Source organism: Notolepis coatsorum (genome assembly GCF_963971535.1).
Source record: "Notolepis coatsorum genome assembly, chromosome: 1".
Taxonomy (NCBI): domain Eukaryota; kingdom Metazoa; phylum Chordata; class Actinopteri; order Aulopiformes; family Paralepididae; genus Notolepis; species Notolepis coatsorum.
Window position 1 is genome coordinate 43252596 of NC_140165.1, and position 20720 is coordinate 43273315.

Below are 20720 nucleotides of genomic sequence, written 5' to 3' on the forward strand. Positions count from 1 at the left end.
TCACAAAGGTGTTTAATCAAATCACCAGCCAGTATTTCAGTTATTCTGGTTGCTGTGCGATCTGAGGGGGACTTGCTTTTGTTTGCCTTCAAACATGGTCTCCATCACTTCAGTCATACATTATTTTATTATGTATGCATCAGAGAGAGAGAATGGCTTCTTGTGTTTAGCCAACACCCATGCCACTGAGTGAGGACTTGGTTGCTTTTTCTCGTTGTGACATTGATTTAACAATATTTCTGCTTGCAGCTTAATATGATGATTTCATTCCATTTATTTTTGTGGTTCTTAGCACTGAAATCAGTGTAGACCCGTCCTCCTCCCTTACTCTGCATCTGATTCGCAGACTGTGGGTGGGGGGAGAAACGCTGCCGGGATGCTGAATGTGATTGTACCAGAGCACAGTACACAGACAGACTGTGGCAGTGCAGCCGGACATGCAGAGCACTGCTTGCAGAGGAGATAGCGAGGATTCATTTGTTCCACTTTACTTAGTATCACTCCGTTTCAACCAAGTCACTAACGTAACGTTGCTGTCATGAGCCTGCGCTATGGTAGCCTACAAGTGATAAAATAAATAAAACTTCCAACTTGCGCAACGACTCGGCAACAAGTTGCGCGCGGGCCGCACTAACACTAAACTTTGATGTCAAGTAGGGGGCCGCAAAATATCATCCAGCGGGCCGCAATAAGCCCACGGGCCGCGAGTTTGAGACCCCTGATATAGTGCAAATTAACTGTTCAAATGAAGGCATCCAATATGATATAACCATTGTCTTACCTTAATGCAACAAAAAAAATTCGACGTTTCGTGCATCAAGGATCTTTTCTGCTTTACATTTGTCTGTGAGATCACTTTCAATGTGAAGCGGACTCAGAGTTGACTGTCTCTCCTGGTGCATATTGTTGTTCTTCTTAGCCAGTTTCGGATGCGCCTCATTGCTGAGAAAGACCGTTCAAACGTTGCTGTGCCGACGGCAATGAAGGAAACGTTTTCCATCATTTGGATCTCATCATGCTTTGAAAACAATGTACATAGTAGCTCTAAAAAGTTTCCACGATTTGATTAACTCTGACTCAGTCTCATCATGCCCTCGTAGAGCAAGCCCTTGGCCTCAGGTGATCCGGTGTTATGCCCAGGCGGCAGGTAACTTGGACTGGAGTTCCAGGTCTTGGCAGCTCTCACAGAGAGGGCTGATTTGCTAAGTGTACTGTCCTTAATGGAAGAGCCAAGTCACCCGGTACAACAGTTCTGGTGAACCTTTTGGTGGGGGTGAAAAATCGGAAAGTGGGGGTGGGGTTAGACCATGGAGGATTTTGAAGACCAGACTGGCATTGGTTAGTTTGATGATGCGGCGTGATTGGTTACTGCCTGCAGTCTGGAATGTTAAACGGCCACCACACCTACTGCCATTGACACCTCGGTCGGCCGACCCTTGTGTAACAACAAAAATAATAATGGTGTGACTGGGGCTGCCCACGTTTAGCTAGGCATAGCCTACCCGCGCCTTCATTACCCGCCGCCTATGCTGGCAGATACCTTTGGTGGAGAGAGAGAGAGAGAGAGAGAGAGAGAGAGAGAGAGAGAGAGAGAGAGAGAGAGAGAGAGAGAGAGAGAGAGAGAGAGAGAGAGAGAGAGAGAGATAGAGAGATAGAGAGAGAGAGAGAGAGAGAGAGAGAGAGAGAGAGAGAGAGAGAGAGAGAGAGAGAGAGAGAGAGAGAGAGAGAGAGAGAGAGAGAGAGAGAGAGAGAGAGAGAGAGAGAGAGAGAGAGAGAGAGAGAGAGAGAGAGAGAGAGAGAGAGAGAGATACATTTAGGGTTTTGGCCAGGCTAACAGAAAAGTGTGTCTTGGTAGTCTTGAGGTAAAGTGTAGTAAACTGTCCCCTTAACAATTGTGTGTATTGAGCTGTAATGCGCTGTGATTGATTGAATGCAAATTGTATTAACAGATTGCAGAATGGGTACAATAGAGTACTGCTCAATACACTGTTACAATTGTTAAGGGGATGCAGACCAGAGAAAGACTTTTGTCTTGTTTACATCAGGGTCCCGCATTTTCAATTCATAATGAATTGTAAGTAAGGGTGCAATTAGCACAGTGCAATCTATTATTTGTGGATCTAGCCCACGTGTGTGTGTGTGTGTGTGTGTGTGTGTGTGTGTGTGTGTGTGTGTGTGTGTGTGTGTGTGTGTGTGTGTGTGTGTGTGTGTGTGTGTGTGTGTGTGTGTGTGTGTGTGTGTGTGTGTGTGTGTGTGTGTGTGTGTGTGTGTGTGTGTGTGGGTGTGTGTGTGTGTGTGTGGGCAGTGTGTGGATATTGTGCGTTTGTCTATGCCTGGGTCTTCTAATGATGATGTGCTCTGTCCTTGTGTCCATGACTGTATTGTGCCCTGTATCCCCCTATCTTATTCTACTATATATGCCTTTCTTTGTGTTTTTATTCTAATGTTATTTATCTCGCTTATACTGTTTGTATTTCTAACCCTTTTTTTACATCAGATTTTAGCCTGTAACTTCTGGCAGGGGGACTGCCAATGGAAATGATCCTTTTGGCAAAAATTGGGTGCATTTATGTTTTTACAATGTTTATTAACTCATTGAGCGCCAAACACGAGACATATCGTTTCTGAGAGCCAGCGCTTGAGCGCCAAAAACGAGATATCTCGTTTCTGGTTCCTTTTTCCTTTTTTTCTATTTTCTTATTCTAAACACTCATGCAGGCATTTGTGAGTGTGGCTAGCAATGATGATTGAATCCCGACAGGTGGCAGTATCGCCTACCTTATGAACTGCATGGACCAGTTCAGTGAGAGCAATGATTACTAGGGATCACTAGGGCAGCAGTGGCATGGCAGCGATGAGCAAACTACAGCAATCTAACGTTCGATAATGGCGATTGCCTAGAGTGAACTATTTGTGTGCATACCGCACAAAACACTCTATATCTCATGATCTAGAGCAGTGGTTCTCAACTGGTCTAGCCTCGGGACCCAACATTTTCCTTCGTTATTAAGTCGCGACCCAAATTTTTTAACCACTATGATTTTTTTCAAATTTTCTTTTTGCAGTAATACACAATCTTTCATGCACTGTTAAAAACATGAAATAAACACAAAAAAGTGCAACAAACGTGCAACTAGGGCTAAAAACCAAATGAAATAAAATAATAATAAATAATATAGCTTCTTAGCAGATTTCTTAGCTTAACATAACAAACCTACGTTTGGGGGAACTAATGGGATAACTGGGGTTGCAACAAAAGTGCAGCTAGGGCGAAAAAACCCAATGAAATAAAATAATAACAATAAATAATATATGCTTCTTAGCAGACTTCTTAGCTTAACATAACAAACCTAAGTTTGGGGGAACTAATGGGATGACTGGGGTTGCAACAAAAGTGCAGCTAGGGCTAAAACCCCAATGAAATAAAAGAATAATAATAACAATAAATAATATAGCTTCTTAGCAAAATTCTTAGCTTAACATAACAGACCTACAGTAAGTTTGGGGGAACTAATGGGATAACTGGGGTTTCAACAAAAGTGCAACTAGGGATAAAAACACAATGAAATAAAATAATAATAATAATAAATAATATATCCTTCTTAGCAGACTTCTTAGCTTAACATCCCAGAGAACTAATGGGATAACTGGGGATGTTGTTTGCTCCTGACAAGAGTCTCAAAGTCTGGGGTGATGGTAGACAAAGCAACTCTGAGGTCATGCTCAATGTCCAATCTGTTCCTCTGCTTTGTCTTCAGCTGGACCAGAGCTGAGAAGCCACTTTCACAAAGATAGGTAGTGCAAAACAAATTATAAAAAAAAAAAAAAAAAAAAAAAAAAATTACACATCCGTGACCCACTCAAAATGGCCCCGCGACCCACTTTTGGGTCGCGACCCACCAGTTGAGAAACACTGATCTAGAGAACCAGCCAGTATTATTGTGAAACGGGGTGCTTTTTAGGGTGGTATAGCGCACAAACGAAGGTATGTAGAAATAAACTGTTTTGTCCCTGTTGGAGTATAAATCGTGCCTGTCAAATGAGCCTGTCTATATAATATAAAATATACAATGGGTCCGCAAACATCGTGAAAATGGTCAATAACGCTGGCGCCAGGGAGTAAAGATGGAAAAACAGCATGGCAGTCAATGAGTTAATGTACGCTGTCCCCCTTGAAGAAATAAAGTAAACCTAACCCTGAACCTCTTGATAAAATAACACGGTATGAACGCTCCTGGTAGGAAAACAATACAATAGGTTGAACACCATAACATTTTACTGACATTCTGGGCCGTGTTCAGGGACATGCAGAGACATCTCTCTCTCACTTGCTCTCTCTCTCTCTCTCTCTCTCTCTCTCTCTCTCTCTCTCTCTCTCTCTCTCTCTCTCTCTCTCTCTCTCTCTCTCTCTCTCTCTCTCTCTCTCTCTCTCTCTCCTCCCTTACTCTCCTTTGCAACTTGTCTTGCAGTGTTGAGCCCATCTAAATTACGGTCAAAAGCACGACATACAGTGGAGACAACAGACCACATAATGAGTTAAAATCTATAAAGTATAGGCTGAGCGATAGAGAAGTCAGTGCTTGTGTTACAGCTACCAGAATATGGCACCTGGTAGCAGAGATATATTTACCTATAAAACAGGTTAATGTTGGTTAGAAGAAATAGAGAAGTCAGATGTGATGTTCTTTCAACGAGGCGTCTCTGAATTATCTTTATTTCAACAACATTTGTCATCATCATTTGTCATTATACATTTCAACAGCATTGTCCTTTTAAATGTAGTTACCCAGTATTATATACTGTACATTGTAATTACTTATGTCTTTATACATATTTTGCATCTTAAGTATAAGCACGTGAGAAGGGAAACATTCTCCTGTTAACCACTGTCTAGGCATGTCTAGGCATGTTAGAAGAGACCATCGTATGTCTTCTTTTAACAACACTGTCATTCTCATTGTCTGTCAAACAATTCCTTAAATCACCAATCAATATCTATTAAGCATTCACTATCATCAGTCTATCATCAGTCATATCCCCAATATAGTACACAGAAACACCTTGTACTTCTGTGTCACTATTATTCTAGACATATTGGGAGGGAGCAGTCTCACCTGTCTCCTCTCAGTCTAAACATTGCTATTTGGGATGGAGCAGTCTCATCTGTCTCATCTCAATCTACATCAGATCTACACACCGTCTGATCCAACATACATTCCAAAGAAACACCTTGTATCTCTGTGTCACTCTCGTTTGTATTTAACTCCCAAGTTTGGTTGGGTCATTTATTAACTTGCATCGAAAGTGCATTTGTTATGTATCTATGCTCTAAGCATAACTAGGACTTGCATACAGTATAACAGTAACCGTGACAATACATCGTAACCATTAGTATATCTACAACTACATGAAGGAGAGAGAGAGAGAGAAAGAGAGAGAGAGAGAGAGAGAGAGAGAGAGAGAGAGAGAGAGCGCATGAGGGACAAAGCTAACCACCAAGTGTCTAGCTAACGTCCAGCTAGTGTGAGCTAATGTAATTTCCCTCTAACAGTCTTTAACACTTGTACATGTACACAATATATACATTTACTAAACAGCAATTCAACCCAAACAGTATGTACTTCAAAACATAAACCTCCTCACCAAATGGAGATGTAATACCCCAACACTTAACGACCAATGTGTTACACGAGGATCGACGCCATTTCATGACGGTCAACTTCTTCAAACAATTCTTTACTCAATGTCTTAAACTCTTAAACTCGACCCAAACACAAACTCAGTGGGCTCTAGACATTTAGTCTACAATTAACAACATTTCTGTGTGCTTTGTAAAGTATTACCCACCTATAAAACAGGTTAATGTTGGTTAGAAGAAATAGAGAAGTCAGATGTGATGTTCTTTCAACGAGGCGTCTCTGAATTATGAGAGTGCCCTCGTCATGTGCGCCCTAGACAGCGAAGCTACGGTTTCAAAAGGCGAAGTAGTTTAACACCAGTCCTATACTGCCACCTATTGACCAAAGTTATATTGTTGGTTTTAGGTGACAATCAATTACACTAACGTGATACCACTTTAGTGGCCATCACACTTGCAATCCTTGTGTCTATACTTACACATTGTTACGTATGCAGGTGAGTAGTTGTGAGTCCAATGGTGGAGGAGACAAGGAGAGACGGAGATAGGTAAGCTCTTTCTTTGGAGGTGTCTTTTATTAAGCACACAGAGCAACATATAGTCAGGAACGACGGCGGCCGTCAACAGAGAAAAATAGCAATATTAAGGATAAGTGCACAGCGAGTGGCTCAGCAACATCTGCCCAGCTCCTTCCCACACGTACGGAAATTTGAAGCCTCGACAAAATACAAAGGAACAGAGAGTGAATAAATAGTCACAAATACCAACATTCCAATCAATTAACAGTGACAGCTAATTGACAGCACAATGACAGCAACCAGTGGTGAAGTTCCAATCAGTGACACATCAGGAATGGGGCGTGACAACCAAAGTGCAAATACCACCCACCTGGGCCCCGTTCCCCGTACCTGGATAACTGAGTTAGCCGGATAACTTTCGGTGAAGTCTGACTTAAGCCGGACTTTCCGGTTCCCCGAATCTGGATTGTCCAAATCACCATGACAACAGATCCAAAAGTTTGAGCCTGGTCGAAAGCAGGGTTTAAGTTCAAGTTAGCCGGATGAACCATCGCCACGCCCCCGCAAAGAAAGGACAGCGCGTTTCCTGAAATTATTCCCACAGTCTAGGATCTGCATTATACCATTCTGAATTACGTTTTTGTGCTCCATTCTTCCAGAGGGGTCTTTTGAAATGTAAAATAGACCCAAAATGCTGATACTAAATTCACTTTGTCCTAAATAATGCACGTTATATACCGTGGCGCTCGCTCGGTGCAACAACAACAAAATAAAGAATATTCTAAACACGGGTCTCTCGTTCATTAATGTATAAACAATGAATTTATCCCATCTGGCACAGTGGCGCAGCGGTAGTGCTCAATCCTGGCAACCCGGCGACCGTTGTTCGAAACCCTGTGTTTCCAATATAATTTTTTGGAATATAATATTAATGATTATACGCAAAGGTAGCCTAGTTTTAAGTTAAAATATTATAAATCTACATGCATTGAGGATGTCATTCTTTATATAGCTCTCAACGTGCACCAAATTGAATTATTCCTATATTGCAAAAAGAAGGAAGAGACTAGGTTTCGAACCCCGGTCGTCTGCGTGAAAGTCAAAAGAAGAACCCGTTACACCACAGTGGAGATAAGTAAAAGATCGACCATACATCAATCAATGGGCAAGAGAGCCGTATCGTTATTCTGTATAACAGTTTAACTAATTATTTTCGCTAGCAAGATCTCATTTGATTATTCAATCCAGCAGGCAAGTTTAAAGAAATATAATCTGATTGATTGAGGTAATGAGGGACTTAAAATTAGCCTATAGATAACGCATTTAACTTGTCGGCGAGGCGATTGAGCCGTACTGCAATATGTTAATAAAGTTTTAAATCAATTAATCAATCAATGCCGCTAGAGAATCAGGATCTCTGCTATCGATACGTGCTGGCTTTTCAAATGAAGCGGCCGCGCGCACTAATCCTGGGTCTCAAGTCTGGTTTGAGTTAACGAGACTGAATCCACCTTCGAGGAACAGGAAAATCCCGGCTTCAATCATCTCGTTAACTGAATCTGGATAATGGGACTCTCGATCGACTTAGTTGAACCAGGTACGGGGAACAGGGCCCAGGTGACGTAACTCCAGAATGACAGCTGGGTTCCTAAGCCAAGAACCCAGAACGTTACACACATATTTTATAGGATTTTGATGGCAAATAAATACAAATTCAATACAATTAATACATGACTCTGAGGTAAAAAGGGCAGGTGCTCAAGAACCCTTTGGGCCCTATGTGCACATGCCTGGCCGTGTTTATAGGGTAGCACATTGTTTCCACTTGTCCAAAACCAGGGAAGATACGCAGCTAAGTATCAAAGTGGGTCACACACCTGTCTGGTGATGGCCCACCTGGTGCCTGTAGAGCCGCCCATAGCGCTGATCCTACTGGCCCCTTTGTATTGCCCAATGGGGTGCCACAAAACAGCTTCCCAGGTGTTCTCATATCTGCCACATTTTCTTTGCTGTAGTTGTGTTATGCACCCGTGTAGGATTCACTGAGCAGATATTCTCCATTTAAACGATGGTCCCGCTCACACAGTCACACGCGTTCTCCCACCCGGGAGCTGCCCAGTAACAACCCAAGTCTGACACCGCCAGCGGCTCCAGTGGAGCGGTGGAGGATACATCCAGGGGGTGAGCAGTTATTCATTCACTTCCCCTGCCCAGGTGTCCCCGCCAGACCGGGAATCGAACTGGCGACCTTCCGGTCACAAGCCGGGCCAACGCATGCCCATCACAATACGGTCAATACCCCCCCCCCCCCCCCCACAAGACAAGCCGGGCCAACGCATGCCCATCACAATACGGTCAATACCCCCCCCCCCCCGACTAAACCTTAAATGCATGTGTGCTATGATCCTACGACGATCTTGGGCACTGAAGTGTAGATCTGTGAACGTGGATGAGCCCCCCCCCCCCTCCCCCCCTGGAGGCAAAGGCTATACACACCGCTCCATTGACTCTGAGGCAGACGGTGTGGACACACACACAGTGGAAATAGCCCGGGTAATTCTATGGGGATATCTGGGCTGGTTTTCTGGTTCACAAGTGATAGCGCTACACTAGCAGCGGAGTGGCTCAAGGTTTTGTCTTACAGTCTGTAAATATATATTATGAGTTATGAATGCTGTTGCATTTTGTTTTGGGGGGATATTTTGCTTTAAAGCCCCATCCTGTGATATTTTTTTATCACTCTGTGGGTAGTAGTAGTAGTAATAGTAGTCGTTTTAGTAGTCGTCATCACACACAATACAATATGCACAATCATTCAACAATCTTTGATTTGGCCGTGACTGAAAAGGTACAGGCTGAAGCATAATGCTTATACACGCCTGTCCTATATATATTTGTGCTGTCGATTTATTTACTCTACTTTGCAAACATTGCAAATGCAAACAAACAGCCATGAATGCAGTGAATACAATAAAAAAATGTGTGCCTGTTATCTACAGTGTTATTCTTACCAAGACCACAGTCAATCAGCTACGGAGTTAAGAGCAATACGGAGCTGTGACTCATATACTGTAATAACACATTACTCTAGATCTCCACGCTGCCGCATTGTGCTGATTCCACCTCCATTCCAGAGCCACATACTGTATCTGCAAAAGCCTTTATTTTCTTTCTGTTTCCTCTAAGATCATTACAGTGTGGGTACGATCAAAAGTACGATCTAAAAAATATACACTTTGATTTAACACTTTGATTTTTGATTAAACTTGCAGCTGTGTGCATTCTTAAAGCATTCTAGTGTATTTGACCCTACACGAGTAACGGAACGTAAACCAATCTCGTCACTCTCTTTGTCTGGGAACGCCCAAAACCAAATTCGGTCACGCCCAATTTTGCGCGACATCCAGGCTTTTTTTACTGTCAGCGGTTGGGAATTTCCTGTCGACAGGTAGGTGAAGTGAAATTATACTTCTTTTAGAATATATATATCAAATTTCATGAGTATTCATCTATATTTAGTAATCTAAAGACTATTAACTATGAACGTATGTACTAGTAAGAAGTGGGAATCTTTAGAATATGTTTTCCGATGCGTTTCCAATGTACGGGTAGTGTTCTGAAGGATCAGATTAAACCGAATATATATATCTATTTATATATATATATTTAATTGTATTTGTATATCCCCTGATATCCCTTGTATATTCCTTGTACAATATGCATTGAATATCCCTTCTAGTCTACTGAACATCCCATAATAGTCTCCATTCTACCATTGGACGAGACCTTGGTGCCAGGTCGCCATACCCCTCAGACCAGGTTCAATCGTACCGCTCAACATGTATGGACAAGTCCTAGTTCCGCGTAGGAATATGTCTACCGCACCACTAATGGTACTATTTGTTCATAGAAGTAGAGCTTTCTTTTAGTCCAGTTCCTTACCCTCCAACAGAGTGACAGACGCAAAAGCCTCCCCGCGAACCACGTGTGGGCAGTAAGGCCAATTCGGCCCAGTATCGGCATTGAGACATCGTGTATATTAATATTTGAATAGTCATATTTGGCACTATATCGTCGAGTTGGACGTATTCTATTAAGCTAATAATAGTCTATTCATATGTAGTGCCTCGTGCGGTAAGAGTTCTATAGTAATCAGCACCCCCATCGTTTCGGGCATCAGCTGGACGCTTATCCAGGGTGGTTGACCCCACGTGAAGCTGCACCCGAGGAGCTCCAGGCCAAAGAGCGAGTGGACCTGTATATTGGATTATTCTACCGACGACGGCTAGCCTTCCCCGGCTTGGATTATGCTTTGAGTACTTTGATTATTCTATGGATAAAGGCCAACACTGCGGTGTGTTGGAAATACCCCCCCCGGAGAGGACGACAGGTGAGAAGACGCTCTACACGACGAGGTCGCCTCACGTCTCTCCATCGTGGACCGGAGGACGCCGGCCACAGAGAGTCCAACTGCTTTCATCTGTGGATCGAGGATCGCTGGGCACCGGGTCGCACGACTGTGGGCTCTCCCAGGATACCCTCGGCCAGACGGGATACAGCCAGACTCTACCCCCCCCCCTCCAGCTGTCCTACAAGCAGTCGGAACCTTCCCCTAGTGTATCCAGCTATATAATCATTCAAGTATCATTGCTATTGTTCCCTAAATATTCCAGGTTGTATATTTGCTTCCTGCGCAATCAGAGATTGGACATTCGATATTGATCTACCTACGAATACTCATTTGCCATAAAAGTGCATACTATTTCAAATCATAAATGTAATTAAGTGATCGTTGTACATACCTTTTGCTATGTATTATTATTAAACGCAGACTTTCGACTTGGTACATTTGTGTTGGATCCGTTTCATCGGGTGGGAGTGTTTATCATAATTATTTATACCTAGTACTGGGTGGCCAGAGTCTAAAGTACAAGAGGTAGTGGTAGTAAGTATCATATCTAACAATACAGTCAGGGAATTGTACCCCTCAGTTACAATTGGTCCTTCGAGCCGGAGGGTAATCAGTGTAATATTAATATAGTGTTATTAATATTAAAATGGCCTATGATGAACACTCCACGAAACGATCCTCCTAACCAACAACGCCCGCGGCGCAAACGACAGCTCCCTCAGTACCTAGAGGCTTACGCTGTCAGTCAACAACCTAGTCTTCTACCAACAGTAAACGCGATAAAACTAGAAAGTAAAATTATGTCTAACCCTAACGACCAGGCTACCCCGACCATAGAGGCCCCCTATGGGTTCTAACGTAACCGACCCAGCTCACGGTGGGGACCAGGGGGAACCAGACATGACTTTACACCCCGCCAATACCGAAGAAGTAGTCCCCGACGAGTCCCGGGAGGAAGACAACACTACCGAGAGAGAACTCGGCACGGAAGAAGATGAGGAGAGCACCGTGGAGATAGAGCTCCAAGACTCCGCACGGAGTACCCCAAGGGACGGCTCCCCTATACAACCGTCTTCTCCCAGCGAGGCAGAGAGGACACTACAGCAGGCATTCCTCGTCAGCCTGAAAGCCTCTACTGAACGCGATAGACTCCAGGGTGAACGCGATCGATTGCAGATACAGCAACGGAGCGAAGAAGAGCACATACGCCTGGAAATAAGACGCATTCAGATGAAAGAGAATATGGCAAGAGACCGGGCCGACGCCCAGCGCGCCGCCACCGGTGCCCAGAGAGAATCGGATCTCACCAAGCGCGAAGCCGAGCGCGACAGAGCACAAGCGCAACTAATAGAACAGCTGATCAGAAGGACAACACCCCCTCCCTCCACCAGAGGCTCCAGGAACTTGTCTAGACATCACTCCAGGGCGGCATCCCCTAGCCGAGTAAGCGACCCTGAACTTGACCAACAGACGAGGTTTATACCCCCCGCAGACCCCCTTCCCCAACCGGTCCAAGCGAGACCCAGCCACCGGGAAGGAGCAGCATACACTGCGGAGAGGTTAAATCAGAGACTACAAGCCCTGGATGACCTAACGGAAGACGAAGAGGAAGAGGAGGAGAACCACGCCCGACGACAGCACAGTACTCTACCGGACCAGGAGGTCCAGTACAGCCCAGGCTATACCCCCGCGGAGCTGCGCTACAGACCCCCGACGCTATTCACGGGTGAGCACGACGCACGACCCGCACCGAGGAACAGCACCTGGACCAGCGGGCCATGGTACACAGCCGGTACCAGCCCACGCCAAGGAGCAGGAGGAGACTCGCCTAGGAGGCCTCTCCCCCAACGCTCGCCGATGTATCAACAATCCGCGTCATACATTGGCACACCTATGGTACCAGACTTCACCCAGGAGAACCGGGCCCAGTATACGGAGCTCCGCATGTGTCTGGAGACAATGTTGGTGGATGTCATTGATGAACGCCATAAATACGCGATACTACTGAAGCATTTAAAGGTACCCCGCGCGCACAACATAGCGCTCGCCTACGCCACTTCCACGACCCCATACACCGCAGCGCTGGTAGCGTTGGACCAGAGATATGGACGTATATGGGATTACGTGATCCAGGAGATCAGGCACATCGACCGCCTACCCCCAGCAACAGACAATCGAGCACTGGACGACCTGTCCATCAGAGTGCAGTCCCTGGTAGGGATGCTGGGAGCGCAGAGGGAAAAGGGTAGGCATGAACTATACGCCAACTCGAATGTAGAGAGGATCTTGGAGAAGCTACCGCCCGCCCGACAGGAGCGCTTTAGGCGGCAGAGAGACCACCGAGACCCTAATGGCCCCGAACCGAACCTCCTCGATCTAGCCGACTTCCTGGCGAGAGAAGTCAGCAGCTTACGGCTAGATACATTCGGACGGAGCACCCCTGGCTCCAGAGAAGGAACCAGGAGACTAAATGATGGAAGAAGATTGGTGACTGTCATGCACCAATCGGAGTCAGTGCCAAGCAGTAGGAGCCACAGTACCCCCTCAAGAAAGGAGAAGTGGAAGATAGTGTGCCCCTACTGTGAGAAAGAACACTGGCTGTCACAATGTGACTCATTCCCCAAGATGAATGTGGAGGAAGCGAGTCAATGGATAAAGTCCAACAGACGCTGTTTTCGCTATGCGCGATCACACATGGCAGCCGAATGCCGCTTAAAGAAAAAGTGCAGTCGGTGCGATGGAGCCCATCTGGACATAATCCACGACAGTAACAGACGGCGGCCTCCACCCGCACCATCAAGCAGCAAAGCAAGCGTCATGTACATCGACCCCGCCAGCAGCAGCGGAGCCAGAGTGCTCTTAAAGGTAGTCTGTGTGACATTGAGCTACCAGAATAAAGTCATGGACACTTACGCCGTCCTTGATGACGGGTCAGAGAAGACCCTTCTGCTCGCGTCCGCTGCGGCCCAGCTAGGGCTGCGGGGGAGCGAAAACCAAATGACAATTCGGACAATAAGAAGAGATTTGAAAACGATAAAGGGCGAGAATGTCTCATTCTCTATCGCAGCAAGCGGCCAGCCCGAGCGACGGTACAGGATTACAGACGCTTTCACCAGCCAAGAAATAGGACTGTCGCGGTACACATACCCCGTAGCCAAGCTGATGGAGAAATATGTACATCTACGCAAGCTACCGATCCCACTCATAGACGGTGCTACCCCGACACTGTTGATAGGCTCCGACCATGCAGACCTCATTGTCCCGATAGACCGGGTTCATACCGGACCCAGAGGCTGTCCTGCAGCAGTCGAGACCCGCCTAGGATGGACTCTCCAAGGCCCACTCGCCAAATCTCTCAACCGAACCACAGCCACTAGCTGTCTCCACTCCCGAGTCACAGAGGGAGACACCGCACTCCTGCAGCATGTAGAGAGGCTATGGACCTTAGAACAAATGCCCTTTAAGAACGAAAAGAAAGACATTCGCTCTAAAGACGACATCTACGCCATTAACCTCCTCGAGACGGGAACAAAGAGAGTCCCAGTCAGCGGCGTGTTGAGATACGCCACGCCACTCCTGCGGCGGGAAGGGATGCCTACCTTTCACGCAAAGAAAGACGCCACAGAGCGGTACCTACTAAACACAGAGCGGCGCTTAGCCAAGGACCCCGCCCAAGAAAGTGTATACCGCGCTGAGATTGAGAAGCTCATCACAGCGGGACACGTCACAAAGATTGACATTAAAGAGGCCGACCAGACGACTGAATCGTGGTACGTGCCCCACCACAAGGTTCATCACAACGGCAAAGACCGCATCGTGTTTAACTGCAGCTACCAGATCGGATCCCAAAATCTGAATAAAGAGCTATTGCCCGGTCCTACACTCGGCCCCTCCCTACTAGGCGTACTACTCCGCTTCCGCCAGGACAAAGTGGCTATCAGCGGGGATATCAAAGGGATGTTCCTGCAGGTGAGATTAGTAGAGGAGGACAAGCCCCTGTTGCGGTTCCTATGGAGAGAGAGGCCAGGAGATGAGCACCCAGCCATCTACCAATGGGAAGTCCTCCCTTTCGGAACTACATGCAGCCCATGCTGTGCTACATTTGCACTACAGAGACATGTCGCAGAGGACCCAGCAGCGGACGAAGAGGTCCGACACAGTGTGAAGAACAGCTTCTACGTAGATAACTGTCTACAAAGCGTTTCGACCCAGGAAGAAGCCGAGGCTCTCCTACTTAAACTCCGCGCCTCTCTGATCAAAGGCGGCTTTGATCTCAGGCAGTGGGCCAGCAGCGATCCGCACGTACTGCGCAGCCTCTCCTCCGAGGACAAGGCAGCGAGCAGCGAGACCTGGATGGCCACAATCCCAGGAGAAGCCCAAGAGATGACACTAGGACTAGTGTGGCGCTTCAAAACAGATTCGCTCCACTATAGACACAAACCCCTGACCACGGAGCAGGGAAGGTCGACGGCAATACCGACCACCAGACGGAGTGTGTACAGAACACTTGCCCGACAATATGACCCGTTAGGATGTATACTACCGTACACCACCAGGGCAAAGATGATTGTACGAGCATTGTGGGACAAGGACCAGGGCTGGGACGACCCCATTCCCGCACACCTTGCATCCACCTGGAGAGAGTGGGAGATGGAACTCCACTCACTCCCAGGCGTTAATATACGCCGAAGCTACTTCCCACCCACGGTGAGGCCAGAGACATGTAAAATGGATTTACACGTCTTCAGTGACGCCTCCGAGGTCGCCTACGGATCAGTAGACTACTTGCGGACCCAAGAAGAGGGGGGAGAGATCTACACAGCATTCATCCTCGCCCGCTCGAGAATAGCCCCACGCAAGCAACAGTCTATCCCACGTCTAGAGCTCTGCGCAGCCCTCGCAGGAGCGCATCTAGCCACGCTCATCCAACGTGAGCTCACCATTCCGGTGCATAGAACAATCCTGTGGTCAGATTCCACGACAGTACTCGCCTGGATCAAATCGGATTCATGCAAATACAAAGTCTTCGTGGGAGTCAGAGTCACTGAGATTCAAGAGTTAACCGGAGCGTTAACCGGAGAAGCAAACTGGCGCTATGTTGATACAAAACACAACCCAGCTGACGTCATCACCCGGGGAATGTCCCTAGATGACTTAACCCGTCATAACATCTACAGTGACGGACCAGCATTCCTCAAGCTCCCGGAAGGAGATTGGCCCACGCCCACCCCGAGGGAAGCAAGTGACGAGGAGGCTGAGAATAAGAAACCCATGTTCTGTGGATTGAGCACTGTTGTCTCCGCAGACCCCAACATAGACGATTGCATTACCATAGAGAGTGCGCAGCAACGGACATTCCTGCGGCACCACCCAGAGATTAAGTCCCCCGCTGATATGTCAGCAGCTGACTACGAGGAAGCAGAACTGCTTCTACTGCAACGAGCCCAGAGAGACTCGTTCCCCGATGAACTAGACTGTCTACAGGGAGGAAAGCCCGTCCCATCAGACAGCAGATTGATTCATCTGGCCCCCGAGAGTGACACACATACCCTCATCAGAGTGGGTGGTCGCCTGCGGAGAGCCCCCAATTTACCGGATGACATTAAGTACCCGATCGTATTGAACAGCCGACACAAGGTCACAGAGCTGATTATAAAGAAATATGACGAGGATGTACACCACGCAGGAGCAGAGAGAGTCTTCGCGGAAATCAGACGTCGTTACTGGATACTTCAAGGAAGAGAGGCGGTGCGACGCTTCCAGCGAACCTGTCTAGACTGCCGAAAGTGGCGCGCGCAGCCCAGCATACCACGGATGGCTGACCTACCTCCATGTCGCCTCCGACTCGGCGACAAGCCATTCCACTCAACAGGCATGGACTGTCTTGGCCCGCTGCACATAAAGAAAGGAAGAGGCACCGAGAAGCGGTGGGGTATTGTATTCAAATGCATGACCACCAGAGCGATACATATCGAGCTCCTTCCGACCATGAGCGCAGACTCATTCCTTATGGCCTTCCGAAGATTCACATCACGGAAAGGAAAACCGTCTACATTATTGTCCGATCACGGGACAAACTTCAAAGGCGGAGAAAGAGAGCTGAGGGAGAGCTTCCAAGCTATGGGCCCAGAACTTAAGACCCACCTCGCTCCAGCCCAGATTGACTTCCAATTCAACCCCCCAAACGCACCCCACTTCGGTGGAACTTGGGAACGAGAAGTATGTTCTATAAAGACAGCCCTGTATGCAGTACTTGGGGCCCAGACTGTGGCGGAAGAAGTCCTAATGACAGTCCTCACGGAGATTGAGGGAGTATTGAACTCAAAGCCCCTCGGTTACGTCTCCAGTGATGTAGCAGATGTCGACCCAGTCACCCCCAACACCCTCCTGATGGGGCGGCTAGATCCCGCGTTACCCCAGACAATGTACCGGCCTGAAGAAGCGAACGGCCGACGAATGTGGAGGTACAGCCAAGTATTAGCCGACAAGTTTTGGAGCAGTTTCCTACTGCACTACCTACCGTCTCTACAGACCCGCCAGAAGTGGGTAAAAGAGAGAGACAATTTGACGGAAGGAACAGTCGTCATGATTATTGACCAGTCACTACCCAGAGCTATGTGGCCGGCTGGCCGCGTAAGCAAAGTGATCACCGGTGCCGATGGCAAGGTCCGAGCAGCTGAAGTACTCGTACAGGGGCGCATTTACACCCGTCCTGTGGCGAGGCTCATAGAACTGCCCCGACTCCCAGACACAATCGATGATGACCATGACCCTATGACTTTGTGAGTTGACTGACCCTTACAGCGAACCCTTGAGTGGTAGACAGTGCGGTTAATCTGTCTCTGCTTAACTAATTGGGTTGGGACCAATTAGGGGGCGGCTGTTCTGAAGGATCAGATTAAACCGAATATATATATTTATTTATATATATATATTTAATTGTATTTGTATATCCCCTGATATCCCTTGTATATTCCTTGTACAATATGCATTGAATATCCCTTCTAGTCTACTGAACATCCCATAATAGTCTCCATTCTACCATTGGACGAGACCTTGGTGCCAGGTCGCCATACCCCTCAGACCAGGTTCAATCGTACCGCTCAACATGTATGGACAAGTCCTAGTTCCGCGTAGGAATATGTCTACCGCACCACTAATGGTACTATTTGTTCATAGTGCGTATATATACTGCGCTATTAAAGTAGAGCTTTCTTTTAGTCCAGTTCCTTACCCTCCAACAGAGTGACAGACGCAAAAGCCTCCCCGCGAACCACGTGTGGGCAGTAAGGCCAATTCGGCCCAGTATCGGCATTGAGACATCGTGTATATTAATATTTGAATAGTCATATTTGGCACTATATCGTCGAGTTGGACGTATTCTATTAAGCTAATAATAGTCTATTCATATGTAGTGCCTCGTGCGGTAAGAGTTCTATAGTAATCAGCACCCCCATCGCTTCGGGCATCAGCTGGACGCTTATCCAGGGTGGTTGACCCCACGTGAAGCTGCACCCGAGGAGCTCCAGGCCAAAGAGCGAGTGGACCTGTATATTGGATTATTCTACCGACGACGGCTAGCCTTCCCCGGCTTGGATTATGCTTTGAGTACTTTGATTATTCTATGGATAAAGGCCAACACTGCGGTGTGTTGGAAATACCCCCCCCGGAGAGGACGACAGGTGAGAAGATGCTCTACACGACGAGGTCGCCTCACGTCTCTCCATCGTGGACCGGAGGACGCCGGCCACAGAGAGTCCAACTGCTTTCATCTGTGGATCGAGGATCGCTGGGCACCGGGTCGCACGACTGTGGGCTCTCCCAGGATACCCTCGGCCAGACGGGATACAGCCAGACTCTACCCCCCCCCCTCCAGCTGTCCTACAAGCAGTCGGAACCTTCCCCTAGTGTATCCAGCTATATAATCATTCAAGTATCATTGCTATTGTTCCCTAAATATTCCAGGTTGTATATTTGCTTCCTGCGCAATCAGAGATTGGACATTCGATATTGATCTACCTACGAATACTCATTTGCCATAAAAGTGCATACTATTTCAAATCATAAATGTAATTAAGTGATCGTTGTACATACCTTTTGCTATGTATTATTATTAAACGCAGACTTTCGACTTGGTACATTTGTGTTGGATCCGTTTCATCGGGTGGGAGTGTTTATCATAATTATTTATACCTAGTACTGGGTGGCCAGAGTCTAAAGTACAAGAGGTAGTGGTAGTAAGTATCATATCTAACAATACAGTCAGGGAATTGTACCCCTCAGTTACAGGTAGCCTCTCTAATCGTTAGCTGTTGCCCCAAGATAACGTCAAATAGTTTGGCAATGTTGCTAGCCATATAGCCAGTGTTATGTCAGACGAAAATGGGTAAAATACATTGTAATCTTAAGCAGAGATCTAACTTTGTTTGACGTGATAAACGAAGTGGCACAGAAATATAAGAAAAAAAGTTGCGTGAAGAATACTGAACTTTGATTGTGTTTTTTAACTTAACATTAACTTTATCCTTTTATATGTGATTGTATCGTTTCAATTTCCCGTGTGTTATAAAACCAAGCATTCAGCATTATGAAAACTTTGTGTTTCCTTTTGATTATCATTTAATAACGTGTATCTGCTCTGTCCCCATTTCTTTGTTTGTGGGGGAGGGGGCAGTAACAGTTTTTTTTTATATATGAGACTACTGATTCAGATTATATGAGTAACAAGTTAGGGGCATCCATAGAGGAGCACGGGCTGAGGGAGAAACCCTGTCATATTTGTAACTGTGATGAGACAGGGTTTCAGCTGGACTCCAACCGGAGGAAGGTCGTTGTGCCCCGCGGGATGAAGCATGCTTATAGGCAGGCCCAGGGAACCAGGGAACACATCACGGTCCTGGCCTGCCTCAACGCGGCTGGGGAGGGCGTCCCCCCTTTTATTATTTATAAGGGGGGCTACCCAGGAGGGCCCTACAATAGGGAGGGAGTCCCCAATGCCCTCTACGGGAAGTCGCAAGCGGGGTACATTGACTCTGAACTATTCAGGAAGTGGTTCACTGACCACTTCCTGAAGTATGCCACGGAGGAGCGCCCGCTGCTGCTCGTGATGGACGGTCACCAGTCCCACCTGGATCCAGAGATGGTCCGGACGGCACAGAGAGAGAGCGTAATTCTCCTGTGCCTACCGCCACACACCTCTCACATCCTTCAGCCTCTGGATGTGAGTTTCTTTGCACCCTTGAAGGCAGATTTCTCCGGGCTTGTGGGAGATCTGTCGGCAGTTAGCCACTCCTTCATGATTTCTAAGAAGGAGTTTTCAAGAGGGTTCAGAGATTCCTACCAGAGGCAGAAGGATCGGAGGGTGGTGGTGGCTGGCTTCAGGAGGTGTGGCCTCAACCCTCTGGCTATTGATTGGTCGTGGGTCATGCCATCTGGGCCACAGCGCGGGACCCCTGCCTCTCCCCCTGCATCTCCTGGTGCCAACCCTGCTGTTACCCCCCAGCCCAGCCCCCGTGCTCCTAGCCCTAGCCCCCCACCCAACCCCTGTGCACATAGCCCCCCACCCAGCCCTTGTGCTCCTAGCACCCCACCCAGCCCCCGTGCTCCTAGCCCCCCACCCAGCCCCCGTGCTCCAGTCCAGGACTCACCCCCCAACCCCTACCTCAACCACCCGCTTGTAACAGCAGGGAGGATCTCGGCGGGCCTGGGACAACTCCTGGCCCAGATAGAGTTCACAAGAAGATCTGGAAAGGTCAGGAGGAACACCACCAAGGCCCGCCTGCTCACCGCCCAGGAGATGACGGATGTCATCGAAGAAGCAGAGGGCCGTGCCGCCCACGCCGAGGCAGGAGCTCTGGCCAGGGCAGACCAACAGCGGCAGCGGGCTGAAACATCACAAACTCCCACAACCTCCTCCCGTACCCCGTGTGGCGGCTCTCTCCCCAGCCGCAGAAGAGGAGTGTCCCCCGGGCGTCATTGCTTTACCCAAATGGTGCATGCTTACGTGTTCCCGTTTTGCGCTCTGATTGGCCACTGATGTTTCTGGTCGCACCAATCGTGTGACGGCAAGTTCTTTCCCCGGTTAAGCTTAGGCACTCTTTCGAAGTTGGTTAAAGTTAGAGTTTGTCTTAGAGCATGGCGATAGAACGGTTAG